At 41.8% G+C, this 15,487-nt stretch overlaps 1 protein-coding gene across 2 annotated transcripts in view; it reads left to right on the top strand.

Moving 5' to 3' along the window:
- Positions 1 to 15,487, top strand: part of KANK1 (KN motif and ankyrin repeat domains 1) — a 130,107-nt gene that overhangs the window by 19,320 nt on the left and 95,300 nt on the right. The window contains exons 1-2 of one of the 2 annotated variants that reach the window (XM_041426914.1): positions 3,951 to 4,056; positions 13,130 to 13,256. The gene's annotated coding sequence lies outside the window, so the exon portion shown is untranslated. Of the gene's footprint in view, positions 1 to 3,950; positions 4,057 to 13,129; positions 13,257 to 15,487 lie in introns of those variants that run through there. The other variant, XM_041426912.1, reaches the window with a different exon arrangement.

Genomic DNA, 15,487 nt, shown 5'->3' with positions numbered 1-15,487 from the left:
TGTGCTGTCCTTTGGCTGGTGCAGTCCTTGTCGGTCACTGCTGGGAGGCTCTGGGGACAGAGGGCATGGCTGCTGCAGTATGAAGGGCGAGAATCAGCATTGTGACTGCAGGCTGCAGCTTTGCCTGTGCCTGTGGGAGTTATCAGGGAGTTACTGTGGCTCAGGGGCTAAAAAACCAAACACTTTCTCCAAACCCTCGCTCTCTCTGTGTAGAACTTCACTGTTACAGCAAGAAGTCACTTTCCCTTGGCTTCATTTTGTTCACTAATTATTGCTCTAAGAAGGAAGTCTTTAATTACTGTTTATATAAGCATGGATATTTGTTGAGAATAGAACATGAAAGTAAATATTTCAACTTTTTTCCACCTACACAGGAAAAATGGAATTCCTGCAACTACCTTTAGGAAAACAACTTGTCACTTACGGTTGCTGTAGAAGTTGTTTTGTGGCTTTAAGTGTATCTACATGTCCCCCCTTTACCTCCCTGAATCTTGTTGGTACTATTGTTGCAGGAGGTTTTTGTTTATAGTACAGCAATATTAGCACCGTAGCAGGGTACAGGCTGCTACTCCTGACCCCTGGGGTTTCTGTGAAGGTCACAATGGAGTAGCTGGAATTCCTGCCTTAATTACATTGCAGCAGAATATCCATGCTGGTTTTCCCAAAAGATTAACAGAATGATGCTGCACTGCTTTGAAATGTGATCTCAGAGCATCTAGCTCTCAGGACAGCGTCTTTCATGTTTAACACATGCATGGATTTTGTGCATTTTTAAATGACTAATTGCTACTTCTTGGAGTTTATCACATTGGTTGCTTGCTATTCCTTTTATCTTTCTTACCAGAAGCGTTCAGTGCTCTCCTGTGGAGTAGCAGGGGAGAGTAGGACTTTGTTTCCCTGGTAATATTTTGAGGTAGCTAAATTGCAGCTATTATGCCGTTGTTGTAATGTACAGTAAGGTACAGCTCTACAGATTTGAAGAATAAATACACAAAAACATTGTCCAGTAGTTAAGCTTGATAGACTGCAGAAATGTCTGCAGAATTGCAGCAAAACTGGAGACACAGATGTTGCTGTTCTAGGACTTTGGGGAAAGCATGTTAGAGAGAATTCTGTGCCTTTCCCTCCTTATATATAGCCTGGCTCCCAGAACGAGTAGATTCTTGGCTTCAATCCAGCGATGCTGTGAAATGTGGTATCAAAGTATCTGCTCTGTTGTGAGCAATTGGTTTATCAGGCATTGGCCCTGGCATGGTCAACAAAGCAGGGACATTTTGTAGGTGCCCCTCTTTGATGCAGTGTCTGTGGTTTTCTCTGTGCTCTTGGTCTGGGATGGTGCCAGAGTACCTCAGGATTTGTCTTGGTCTTAACTAATGTATGCTAAGAGCACTTCCAAACTGGACTGCACTTCCAGTGAAAATATGAACATGTCTATTTTCACTGCTGGTTCCCCCCAAAGCAGCTTAGTCTCCAGTCATTCTGGAAATAGTCTCTCTTTTAATAATGATACAAGGCTCTTTCCTTCTTTCCCTCAGAACATAGGTATTGAGAAGGAAGACTGGAAACCTGAATTACCCCTCCTTCCTATTACCCCAAATCCTCATGTGCATAGAGACAGACTATACATGGCAACTTTTTTTTGGAGGCAAGCCCACAATAATACTGTTTTCTTTCTGTCACTGTTGATGAAAGTGTCACGAAGGCACTCGCTGCAGGGCAGAGCAGGGAGATGTTCGTGTTTCTAGTACGTACTCCAGATGTTTATGCAATGTGCCTGAGCTTGCAGTGGAATACAAAATATTTGTGAAAGGCCCCCAGGTCTCTCCATGGATAAGCTATTTGTCCAGGTTTTCTGAACAAAGCAGGAGCGAGAGCTTAACTGACAAGCCCTAATTAGCTCTGTTCTCTACAGCTCTTTCCCAGGAGAATGGCTTTGGGAAGGTTGTTATCAAATGACTTTGAAACTGGAAAACCATAATGTTGACTTTTCCCTTTATTTGTGTTTACTGGAATAGCAAATACTAAAACAGACTGGAGAAATTCCTGCTCTTAAACACTGGCAGTTAAATGATTGCAACCAACATTTGATGCAAACTCAGATATTTGTTCTGTTTCCTCTCTTCACCACAAGCCACTTTTTTTTTTTTTTTGACTTAAAGCATTTTCATTGTATAAATTAGATCTTTTGAATAGATATTTTAGATAATGCTTAAGATGGTCACTCTGTCATCTTTTAATTATTTTTTAGTTTATGTGGAAGAGGGAGAGAATCTTCAAAATAAAGCTGTCCACAATTTTCATCGGTGTGTAAGAAAGTACACAGGTGTTACACTCTGCATAAACCGTTGTTTACAAAAACATATTTAAAATCTACCAAAAAAATCTCCAGCAAGTTCTGGTTATGTGGTGAAAGCAACTTAACACTGACCAGTTCTCATTATCTTGAGATTTCATGTAGATGTGGAAAATACTGCCCTGAAATTTTACTTTCTATGAGGTTGCTGTGTCAACTTGTATTCCCCAATATACATGGTTATTCTGCATAAAGGGAAAACACATTGTTAATCAAAACACAAAATCTACAAATCTACAAAATCTGACTTAAAATATCTAGAGGATTGACTGTGTGCATTGCTATGATTTCCAAAGGTTTGGAAGTATTATAATGATGAACAAGATGCAGGGAGCTGGACTGCTTGAAAAACAAAAGAGAAAAATGATTCCAGAATTATTCACGTATCATTGCTGCAACAGTGTTCCAGATGCATGCATTGTCCTTAATGCCTGGGGAATTAGCTGAAATGAATACCTTGTATTCCACATATATTTGTGCCAAGCACCAGGAGTTAAATGAGCTGAATCAAGGACACTGGAAGTTCCACTGTAGGCAAGGGGTTAGTCAGGTCAGTTGCCCAGAACAGCAACATGTAGGTGCTGTTATCAAAATAAGTTCAGGAGCAATTGGGTTCAGAATAGCTATAGGTATTGCTGCATCTCACTTGGTCAGGAGTGCAGCTAGGTCTTGATTTTGAAGGAGTATGAGAACTTAGCTAGAGAAGACTGTTATTTTATGTGTGTGCCATTCTTCTCTCTTATGAAGAGCTTTTTCTCCCTCTTCAAAAAAAAAAAAAAAAAAAAAGGCATTTTGTGTTGTTGGCCTTAAAAAGTACTGAAAACCTTAAAAGTACTGAAAATGTTTCACATTTCACAGCTCCAGCTGTGAATATTGGTTTGTAGTATTTCATTTTTCTTGGAGGTGGTTCCACCACCCAAAACTTGAAAGGTGATTGCTGCTTTATCCTTGAAGGGAAGACAGAGGACACTCAGTATGCCTGGTGTGAAGGGAGAGCTGCCATGAACCTAGGCAGCCCTGATGCAAGAAGTGGATGCCTTTGGAATCAGGAGCAAGCATGGTCTCTTTTCTTTGTGCTTCAGCTGCCTGTTTACCTTCCAGTGGGTTTTTATCCCACCCAGCCCTGTGGATTGGTTCTGCCAGAGGTCCTTGGGTTTGCTGAGGAGCAATACACAGGTGTGGAAGCATCACCCTGCAGGGACGGGCGCATGATGAGTGATGGGATGTGGTTGGTGTTACAGCAGGCATCCTTAGAAGTGCCACATGAATGGATGCAATGGGTTTGTGGGGTTGAAGGAAAACAAAATTACAGTATTGTCAGTGGTGGGCAGTAAGCTCAAAATGCATGGTTTAGCCTGCTGAAGTCTTGGTTTGGATTTGGCAGCACTTAACATATGCACAGTTAAGTCCAGAGAAAATTTCTCTGGCCCTAAGAAATTTTGTTCTCCTGAGACCTCATGAAAAATTTTCATAATTGGTGGTTGGGATATGATCTAAGCCTGGAGTGTCAGTGTGACTTTTCCATTCATATTGGTTTACCGATGAAAGAATGTGTGGCAAATACCCAGAGTAATTATGCATGTTTCTAATGTTTCAGCTTGAATAATACCGCCCACCTTCCCAGAGAGGTCAAGTTACTCTTTCAGGCATTGCAGTTAAATAATGTACCGTGTGCCAGAGAGAAACGGTGGACTAACAGCCCTGTAAGTTTTTAATACAGTTTTTTTTGCTCTTTCAGAAAATAGTGAAATCGGATCAGGTTTGTGTCACTGGGTAGGTTTTGGATTTACAATCTAATGGGCTATTTAAAATATATCTAAATGGGAGAGTGCTTGTGGCTTGAAGTGGCAATTTGTTTTTGAATAGCAGTACTTAATGTCGAAGGAGTATTAAAGTGTGTGTGTGTGTGTGCACACCTGGTCGGTGTCTCTTTATGGTGCACAAACTGTTTGCAAACTGCTGCAGCAACGCAGACAGTCCCACACAAGTCAAATTCTGCTCAGCAGAAGCGGCAGTGGAACGACAGTTCAATTGTTGGTGATTTTTCATCCATGGTGACCCGGTGTACCTGTAAGTATGCTGAGATGATAAAGCAGCATTGCAAAGCTTGTGCTGACTTTTTCATCTGCATTTCTATTCTGTGCTCTGCCTCCCCTGCCTTTTGCTGGCTGCCCTCGCAAATGGCAGCCTACAACTTTTCAGACAGAATTGGTTGAGGTTCACATTGCTTAGTGACCTTCGTGTTCCGTGCACTGTGTGGGTAGATGGAAATTTTGCATGTAGGTGACATTTTTTAGCAGTTCAAGAGAAACATACAGTGACAATCATACTGTGTGTACACGTGTTTTCCACAATCTGCTTTGAGGGATTGTTGTTAGACTGCAACCTTAATGTCCTTGAGCTGGAGCATGAAAATCTAGTGTTTAAGGTTTTGGAGAGGGACAGTGGTGTTCTGTATGTGGAGAGAGAGAGAGTGTATTAATATTATAAGGAGAGATTCACTACTTTTTTTTTTGGGGGGGAGAAAGGACAGGAATATTAGTGGATAAGAGGCTGGAGCTGCCCCAGCCATGGGCACTTACAGCCCAGAAAACCAAATGAGTCCTGGGCTGCATCCAGAGCAGCGTGGGCAGCAGGGCCAGGGAGGGGATTCTGCCCCTCTGCTCTGCTGAGTTGTCACCTGCAGTGCTGCATCCAGCTCCAGGGTCCCAGCACAGGTAGGACATGGACCTGTTGGAGTGAGTCCAGAGGAGGGACACTAAGATGGTTAGGGATGGAGCACCTATGAGGAAAATTGGAAAGAATTGAGATTGTTCAGCCTGGAAAAGAGAAGGCTTTGGGGTGACGTGATTGCTGCCTTTCAGTATCTGAAGGGAGCCTGCAAGAAAGATGGAGGGGGTTTTTTTACAATAGCATGTACCGACAGGATGGAGGGAATGGATTACAACTGAAAGAAGATAGGCTTAGATTAGATATAAGAAAAACCTCTTTACTGTGGGGATGGTAAGACACTGGAACAGATTGCCAAGAAAAGTTGTGGATGCGCCATCCCTGAAAATGTTCAGGGCCAGGCTGATTGGAGCTTGGAGCAGGCTGGTCTAGTGAAAGATGTCCCTGTCCATGGCAAGGGGATTATAACTAGATATCTTTTTATGTCTCCTCCAAGCCAAAACATTTTATGATTCCAAAAATATTGCCATTTGTGTATGCTCTCTTTAGTAGAGTTCCTGAACAATGCCATTGCTGAACATACAAGCTATGGTAAGTTTCAGAAGAGAAGAACATTCTGACCACCTTTACCTGTGTCCTGCTTCTCCTTCCCTTGTCTTCCTTATACTAGGACAAGCTGCTTTGTTTCCTAGGGACACCAACAAATATCTTACTGTGACTGGGTTTGAAGTTTAATTGGGGAAAGCTGTTCTGTTGAGAGCTGGTGGTAGAACTCTGGGGAATAATCTGTCCTTTTCCTTGGAGGCCATATACTTGGTTATTTAATTTTCCTGGTTATTGAGTACTTGGAAGTGCTTTTTTTGTCTACCATCTCTCATCTAAAATGTCTGGTTTACTCTTGTCTAGAACACAGTGCTGTTGAAGACATGGGAACATATAGTAGTTATTCCAGATTAGTTTGCTTCACAGGAGGTAAATTCAGAATGACCTTATTATTAGCTGTTCTTCAAGCAATTGATTCAGAACATCTGATGAGACAGCTATCATATCTGCTTTTTTTCTTTTTATACAAGGGAAACAGTATTGCCATGACAATGGCCCTGAGTGATACTTCTGAGGTCCCTTTTTGTTGCAGTCAGCTGTAATGAGGTGTGTGCAACCCAAAAGCACTGTGCAGCCTGGGGTTCTTAAATTCATTGTATTTTCAGAGCTTTAGACTGAAAATATAATGGGGACTTCTTTTCTTATCTTGTTTCAGTGTCATAACTTCCACAGAAGTGTTACCCAGGAGTGTGTGGAAAGTGTAGAGGATCATTCCCAAACAGTGCTGGATTTTAAACCCTAGTCCACAGCCCTTCAAAAATTCCCATTCTTTAGGAATATAAACTTTAGAACATCACTAGGAAGATGGTCATAAGATCCTCTTGAAAATCCCTAAAGGCAGCTAGGTAACATACATATGGAAAAGCTGCAAAAAAGTAACCTGCTCCAGGGTTTGACTTGGTGCCAGAGAAAGATGTGAGCTCTGTCGTTGATTTTCATTCTGACTTGAAGTCTCAGGATCTTTCCTGTCCCTAATTAAGTGGAGCTTCAGCCTTTAGGCCTAGATATAGAGATGGGTATGTGAGAGACAGGAATTCCCTAAGATGCAGGTTCTTGGCATGCTTCTAGCTAGCCTGACTAGCTGCCTATTGTTAGCTATAGCTGTGTTACACTCAGAAGATGTGTAGTGATGACTGACATTTGGGGACTGTTTTCTTATTCTGTGAGGATGGGGAAGGAGGAGTTTTTACAGATGTTTGCTTTTGTCACTTGAAATCTAGCAACTAAACATTTTCGGGAGTCATAAAGTGTTTCAGATCTGCTGCTTCTGGAGATAATATCTATCAGTTCTGTATCTTTAACTGAATTTTAAAAGGTAAGATATCTAGTGAAATATCTTCTGCCTTTTAAAAGTTTCCAGGCCCCTTTCCCTCCCTTCCTCTTCTTGTCCAGCTGAGATGGGACCAGAGGAGTAGGCAAGTGGCTCTCCTCAGGAGCAACATGTGTCTCACCTGGGAACCAGGCGAGCAAGATAGTGTTTTATGATCCCTTTCTCTTTCATTCCCCACCTTTGCAGTTCCTTTTAATTGCAAGACAAAAGAAATACCTTCATGCCCTTTCCTAATCTCTGCTTGCCTTAAGGAAGCAAGCACAGATTCATCATGTCTGTTGTTGCTTATCAGCAGTAATTTATGATACAGTGATGTAAACAAGTAAAGGATGTAACTGGATAAGAGATGCAGTACAGGATATAATTGGTGTATGAAGGAAAGTTTAAAGGAGAAGATAGGTAGCTGAGGGTCTTTCCTATTTTCCTTCTTTCTTGAATCACTTTTTAAGGTAACTTCACGCCAGTGCTTCTGTTGTGACACCCTATTCTCACTCCATTCTTGCCTAACATCAAGTATCCCGTCTAAACTGGCCTTGTTAAACACATCCTGCTTTGGAGCCATAGAAAATTCACTGTTTTGAAATCTGGACTAAGATTTGGTAGCTTAGTTTTGCAGTCAGAGAACAAAGAACTATGTCTGCATGCACATGGGCATGTATGGAAAAAAAATGCTCAAACGAAATGTGGGTGTGTTACTGACTTTATCTCCTCAGTCACTGGGTGTGAATCCCTATATTAGTGAAGTCCAAGAGCAGCAACCTCCCTGCAGATGGGAGAAAAGAAAGTCCTGGGTGAATTCTAGCACTGTCAGTGAAGTTTCGTGTCTGGCGGCAGCAGCCGTGGTTGTTGTTTGTTCTGTTTCTTGGCCCATTTCTGGTTAAGGCTCAGATCTCTGTCTGCCCGCTGAAGCTCTCCATTGCAGTGGTGCTTGTGTCATGGTCCTGTTTCTCCTACCAAGCAAAGGCCTCCTCTCACAAAGCCCAGCGTGAGCTCCACAGTTTCTGTAGGGAAGGTTCTGAAGGAGGGAGTGGGACATGTATCTGACCTCTGAGCGTCCACTGAGTGCTGAGTTAACTCCACCTGATGTGGCAGCTATTAAGAAGCTATTAAGATTCAGTGCACGTTTGTATGGCTTGCTGGGTTTTGTCACCACCTTGACTAGTTGTTGTTTGAAGACTGAAGTGTTCACCTATGTTGCCACTTTTACTGTGTACAATTCACTGTCAGCCTGTGGGTAAAAAAATCCAACATTTTGAAGTTAAGAGCCTTTTGTTAGGCAGTGTTAAACTCAGATGTACACCATATGTTTTGACAGCATTTGTGAATAATTTTTAAATGGGTTGAGTAGCAAATGTCTTTTATAGCACCTTTCTATTTTTTCATGAGCTGAAGCATTTTTAAGTGTGAAAACTGTACTTTAACACCAATTTAATTTACTGCAAATTAATTACTCATAAGTGCATTGTTATGCTTTATATGGTGTTTTACTCATCTGGCAGACTTATTTGAGTATTCTCTCTGCTGAGAGCATGAAAATCTCAAGGACTCTTGGTAGTGTTTAATCGATGTGATTTCTCCCTGTCTCAAGGCAATGCCCTCTGTTAGACACTTGTCCCTGTGCTTTTGCTACAAGAAACAGCCTACGTGCTGAAACCAGTCACCAGCTTCTGAGCACTATGGTACAAACCCAAGGTGAAGCTGTCTTTCCTTGTGCTGTGACCTCTGTGCAGAGCTGACAGACATGTGAGAAGCCAGCCTTGCCTGCCAGCTTCTAGGTGAGCTGGTGTATACCATTTACCTGCAACGTGAGCCACCTCACTTAAGTAAATCCTGAATTCATGAGACTGTGTTCTGCAGAAGATCTGTGTCTGTTGAGAGAGGCCATAAGAACAGGATTGCCTCAGAAATTACTCATTTTTACATGTATGTTTGTGGGGAGAAGAAAGGGGATTGGATAGGGGCTCTTTAGTAGCTGAAATTGTCTGTTCTGCATGGCAGTACTTCTGACTATGGTTTGTTTGTGCCACAGGGAATGACCCTTCTGTGTCTTTCATTCTTTATTGTGGACAGGTAGGAGGCTGTGTTCTGCTGCAGGTTGTATTGTGCCTGAGGTGTTGCCCTTCCCTATTGCTCGCTGGTTCCAGCTCCTCTTGGGACAGGTGCTTTTACCTATTGGGACACTGCTGCTGCGTACATTATTCCTTATTGTATGTGTTTTGACAATTCAAAAGCAGATCAAAGTCCATTTGAAGTACGTGAAGTACCTGTCTCGGTACCAAGAGGTGGCATCAGGTACAGTAGATAAAGTGTTCTGGCTTTAGCCCAGGACTTGTTTTATCTCCAGAAGGTTGAAAACAAAGTCGCTTTGGCAACAATTTAACTTCTACCCTGCTAACAACCACACTATTACCTGCTACTTTGAGCTTACTAAATGGAGAACATTTACACTAGTGCTAGAGGGTTTCTCCTTGGTCCCTTTTAAAGGTGTCTGTTAAAATGTGGTGTGAATTTCCGCAGCTGATTGTCAGACAATCACTATTATCATTACGCATAGCTCCTCTGAGATGCTAACCTGAATCTTTTCTTCTGGAGCACAGGATACTGGCTGTAGGTATACCCTCTCGCATTCCTCCTCCTAGCAGCCGAGGATGCTCAATAATTGCCTGTCGATTATTTTACTGTTTTTCAAGAATTGGTGCAGTGTACAGCTCAGTATTGTGTGCTGAAGACGGTAGATTTCAATGAAACACACAGCTGAGAGGAAACACCCCTCTATGGAGGGCTCATCTTTGGTGTAAGACTCTGTCATGTCAAAGAGAGCTTGGGGTGGAAGGCGGGTATCCAAATGGCAATACATGAACATTGTGAGATTCCCAAGGCGGAGCAGTCATGTTACTGTGGTGCCCTGCCCGGATTAATTAGTGTCTCTGAAGCGGTAATTAGCATGGTCCTTTGTGCCACCCAGCCACAGCCTTAGTTATTTCCTTTAGTAATTATGAGAACTTATGTCAGTGAAATGTACCAAGGCTGAATAGTGCTTTTGACTACTTAAGGGCTTTCCTGTCCCAAAATGTAAAACATGTTCGCCAGGAAATAGTGCCTTCACCACTGAAAATGTTACATTCAAATTTATTTTTAAAAAAAAGTCTCCTTCACACAAAGAATGTAACTACCCCTCTGGTGCTATACAGGACATTTCTAGCTGACTTAGCAGTGCTTGCTGGACACAACATCTGAGGCATATCTCAATAAGTGGTCTAGGCATGTCCTTCAGTTGAGGGGGCTGGTGTTTTTTCAGGCCAGCATAAATTCCTCTCTAGATAAGTGAATTAGGCTGCTGTCTGCTGGAGGGAAGTGTGCCTGTTGGCAGAGCATGTGGGCGGAGGTGTTCAACAGTGCTAGAATGGAAAAGGAGAGAAGATGGAATACATGTGTTACCCATCTAGTGACTTGTCAGGCTAGTGAAGTACGCCGTGAGACATGGACCTTTTGTTAAAAATTGACACCACGTCTCAGGGATTTTAAGGAATATTTGTTGCATAGCAACTTTAGCTGAAGTCTAAAAGGTTGTAAAGGTTGAAACTTTATGTAAGAATTACAACTTTATCAGTAAATGAACTTCTGTTGTGTATTCAATATCTCCGCTTAACTGTTTGACCATGCTTGTTTTCATTTCTGCTTTTCTTTCCTTGTGCTTAATACTCAGTTATGCTAATCACTGAGTAAATTTTCTGGCTGGAAATAAAATGAGATTGCCATTTGTGAGGCAGTTTAGAAGAACAATTACTTTTTTATGCGAGATACATTCATCTATTTTGTACAGATTAAAATTTTGCTTAGTGTTACATATATTATTTTAAACACCCATTGTAACAGAATGTTCTCTGATGTTTGGTGTTTTTATTAATACCTGTTACGTGTGGTTTGTTCTCCCCTTAAGGGAAAAAATGGGTATACTGTGTACTGTTTTTCATTTTGGTCATGCTTGGATGATTGTATACACATGCATGCTGTGATTTGTTTGGGGTAGAAAGTGAAACAGAAGCATTCTTTCCATCTGGTGTGGAAAGCAGTCAGGTATGTGATAAGTCTAGCTCCCAAAGGATTTCTGACTTTTCATCAGCCCTCTTTGACAAAAAGGAAAAATTCCCCCAACATTGTTACTAGTTCATCTTGGGGCCCAAGCCCTGTCCTGGTTCTAGCCTTTGGAGTTGAACAGTTACTGTGTTTTTAGGCTGATTTGGAACAGCATTTGGGCATAAACTCTCTTCAGCTAAATTACACAAGAGTATCTGGTAAGGAGTTTGTGCTAGCTGTGGGACAATGAGCAGAATGTGACATCTGTTGGAAAAAAATAACTCATGAGAAACACCTGAATGATCTTGACTCCATGGTATAGAGACACATGGCAGCAGGGCTTTGAAAGTCAGGTTTTTGTGTCCTTGAACAGTGGCCCAGTGTATAACTATAACTTTCCAGACTGAGCATCTGGAAAGTGCTGTGCTGCTTTACAGAGAAGTGTAGTGGAGGAGGCTGTAGAGAAGAGCAATGATTGTGGTACTTCCTATAATCTGTGAATCTAGAGCTCCAAGGATATGATTTGTTTCCTATAATCTCAAGTTTCCATATGCAGTTGCAGTCTTTGTTGTTACGTAAATGGAGATGTTTGTAATTGGCTTAGAATATACCTTCATTTTAAGAAAGGCATTTTTAAGGTATCATGAATAGGTAACTTGCTGTATAAAACATTAATATTTTACACAAATAGCTAAAATTAAATATATTGAGAAAGTGTTAGAAAAGAGGAGAGGGGGAGGAAATTGCTTGGGGCTTTTGGATTAATATTTTTTTAACAAATGTAAGTTTCTGACTTATTTTCCCTCTTCACTCTTCCCAAAGACATGTACCCTTGTAGTTTCCCTTCAAATGCTACTTTTTATTTAAGTTTATGAAGATAATTAACCCTTACGAGGCTTTTTTCAGGATTTGTAAACAGGGTAGGATTAGAATAATATATTTGCTTGTATAGGCACATTGGCCTGTGACATGCTTTCAGTGCTAGATCTTTTATTAATTTGTAATAAAAACTCTAATTTTTACCTGATAGATTTGCTTGCACTCCATTAAGCCCCCATCTCTATAGTTTTACAAACTGGGACAGAGGTCACTTTTTATGTTTGTACCAATGCTTTAGGGAAGTACTTAACAGCGTGGATGATAAGTGTCTGTTACCTGAAAATAATCTTTAAAGCTCTCTTGAGTAACCATGCTATAGATAGATAAGTTTTTCTGCTGGCCCATCACTCCATAGCTGTCAAATGTCAAAGTGGTGTCCTTGTGCAACTGTTCCACATCAGCGCCACCTCAGGGTGCAGCTGCCTTGGACTGTACTTGTGAGTGGCCCTAGGCAGGATATCTCAGTGCAAGGATCCCTGTTGTGTATGTGTGTGGATGTGCCTCTAGTTTTGGGAAGTTTGCTCATTTGGAGGATTAAGCACACCAAATGGACTGGAGCTGAAAAACAAATGTCTAAACCTTAGTGGTGGAGTATCTTTGCTGTATTGTTGTGGAGGAAGAGAGCTGCTTTATATGCTGTAGCAGTGCAGGCATAACTCTGCTGCAGCTTCACTCAGCATGGGTTGAGTGCTTGCAGGATGAGAATTCTGTGAAAAGCCTATCCAGGGGAATGAACCAAGTCCATCTTAGTTTATATATTACCTCCATGTGTCTTCCACATACATCAAGATCCTCACTTATAACGTGCTAATACTTAGATTACATGGGCTTCTGATGCATTTCCCAGTTCAAACTAATCCAGGTTACAAACATTTACTGCTGTGTTTCTGTAACTGGTGTGGCTGGTGTATCCTGACATGCCTGGAGCTTTATTTCTGTGTGTTCACATGGACTGTTGTTTAAACAAAGATTTAAATTGGGAAGGCAGGGCAGGGTGACGCAGCTATTGCAAGATGCATGCTTTCTCACCATGGTGTTGTTGCCAAAATGTGCTTGAGCATTTCACCTTGGAAACAAAAAATAACTTAGCCTTTCATTTTTGTGGTAATTTCTTCATTGCTCAGCAGCATGGCTCTACCAGGTATCAGCAGTTTTAAGCACAAGATATATTGCGCAACATATGGACTAATTGGTGTTTTTAATTTCTCTCCTTGTAGGATGACCTCAGGTTCCTGAATGTCAAATGCTGACACACTGAATTAGCTGAATCTGCTGCATTATTTCTGATGTTTAAAAAGGCCTAAAGGAGAGTAGAGACTGGCACTTCTGTTACAGTCTTTTAAGGTAAGATATTATTTCTTCTGCCAAGGCAGAGGGAGGAAAACAGATGTGGTTCCACAAGCTGTCCTAGTCCCACCTCTTGATCCCTAATCAGCCTGTAGTGGTTTAGTCCAATACAGCCACTTGCTCACGCGTTTGCTGACTCTGGTCAGGGAGAGAATCAGAAGAGTAAAAGTGAAAAACTTGTGCATTGAGACAAAGACAGTTTAATAGGGAAAGCAAAACCATGCACGGAAGCCAAGCAAAAAAAGGAGTTAATTCACCTCTTCACATGAGCAGGCAGGTGTTCAGCCATCCCAGGAAACCAGGCCCCTTCATACGTAAAGGTGCTTTGGGGAAACAAATGTCATCACTACAAATATTCCCTCTTCCTTCTTCCCTCTTCGTATGCTGAGCGTGATGCCATATGGTCTGGAATACCATTTTGGTCAGCTGAGGTCATCTGTACTGGCTGTGTTCCCTCCCAGTTCCTTGTGCACCCCCAGCCTCCTTGCTGGTGGTGTGGTATGAGGAGCAAAAAAAGCCTTGTCATTATGCATGAACTCATCAACTAAAATATCAATGTGTTATCAATCCTGTTACCAGCACAAATCTAAAGCATGGCTTTTTATCAGTTATTATGAGGAGAATGAACTTCACCCTAGTCAAAACTGGCACAAAACTATATGAACCTAAGGTCTTGTATTGGATCCAGCTATCAATATTTGTTGGTTATTAGCAAATTCACTGACTTCAGTAAGACAAAATCCATGCAATTTCAAGAAACATACATGAAGAAACAATTTATTTTCTTTTCCTAAATCACTGATTCTATACAAGTACTTGTATATCTTTCCATTTGCATGCCTTAGTTCTTCTATCTATGTATTAGAATTATTTAGTAGTAGTGGTCTTCAGTCCCTATAGAATACCATGCTGAGATAATTCACCACCAGGAAAAATAAGGCTATGAAGCTAAACATGACTGTAGCTAGAAAAGTGACCATTCTGCTTTGACTAGAGTTGCTGCTGTGATCTTTCATTAATTATCCATGTTTTCTTTACATCTCTTGGATTCATGGCTGCATTGTCAGCTGCACTGTAGTGCTGCTGCATTTTCTCAGCAGCGCAGCAGACCAGCCGCAGACCAGACTGACAAGAGAGGCAGCCAGTACCGGGGTTATGCTGTGCCCAGTGAGCAGTATGGCCTATTACCACTGCAGAGTTGTTATGGTGACCAGTGACTGGGTGTAAGTACCCCAGCAGAACGTGGCTATGTTTTGTTTTTTGCTCTTTTCTGTGCAAACATTAGGTTAGAAGCAACACCAAAGGGGTGGCCTGAATGAAATCTCTAAGAAAGAAAACCCAGATAAGTAAAGGCTGTGTAAAAGCTCTTTGCTGCTGAGTCCTGAATTGCCTCAGGTTTGACAGCTGCTGTTGGAAGAGGCAGTTGAATCCTGTTTTTGTTTACACTTAGAGTGTCACTGCCTGCCCACCTTATTACATGCACTGCAATGTGCTGCAGAGTTGGATGAGAGGTAAGACACACCTAAAACTGAACTTCTCTTTTGAAGAAGAAGGATTTAGTCTCTTGACAGTTGTGATTACCTGGGATGGCTAATTGCTTTTCTTCTGCTGCTTTTGCAGCTTTAATCAGAACGTAAACAAGCAGTGGAGACAGCTTGTTTGGCTTTTGAGTGTGGAGAGCTTGTTTCGCTTTAGTCTGTGGAGTAAATCTGGCACTTCCAGATGTGGACTTGAATTGCTGCCAGCTTATGGGGCAGGTAAAGGGCTCCTGAATCTAGTGATCCAAAAGACATGAGGACACCAGCTGGTGTGTTTCCTCAAATTTTGAAACTCAGTAAGTGTGGAAAAGCAGATCTCCTGCCATTTTTCATTACTCTGTGAACTTGCCATTTCGTTGTGGATGTGTGTGTGTAGCTGGAAACACCCAGACACCACTGACTCTCTCTGGCTCTGTTGTGTAAAAGCACTTCAGAGGGGGGGCAGAGGGTTCTGCAATAGACAAGCTGACATGATTGGGAAGCCTGTGTGCACTTCCTCTGCAGGCCTTATACCAGCACATTTTGGATTGGCCCTGGGCTCTTGCTCATAGAGCAGTGTCTGTTCCTCCTTGGAGGATGCTGTTCTTCTCTTGCTCTTCTGGAGATTATTCTACTACAAGGAAAAGCATTAGTACATGGATTTTATCTTTTCTGGTGGCAAAAAAAGTGTTTTGATACAGCAGGAGAAAT

The sequence above is a fragment of the Onychostruthus taczanowskii genome, unplaced genomic scaffold (genome assembly GCF_017590055.1).
Source record: "Onychostruthus taczanowskii isolate IOZ18803 unplaced genomic scaffold, ASM1759005v1 scaffold96, whole genome shotgun sequence".
NCBI classification, from domain to species: Eukaryota; Metazoa; Chordata; class Aves; order Passeriformes; family Passeridae; genus Onychostruthus; species Onychostruthus taczanowskii.
This window is presented reverse-complemented; position numbering and strand designations above follow the sequence as displayed.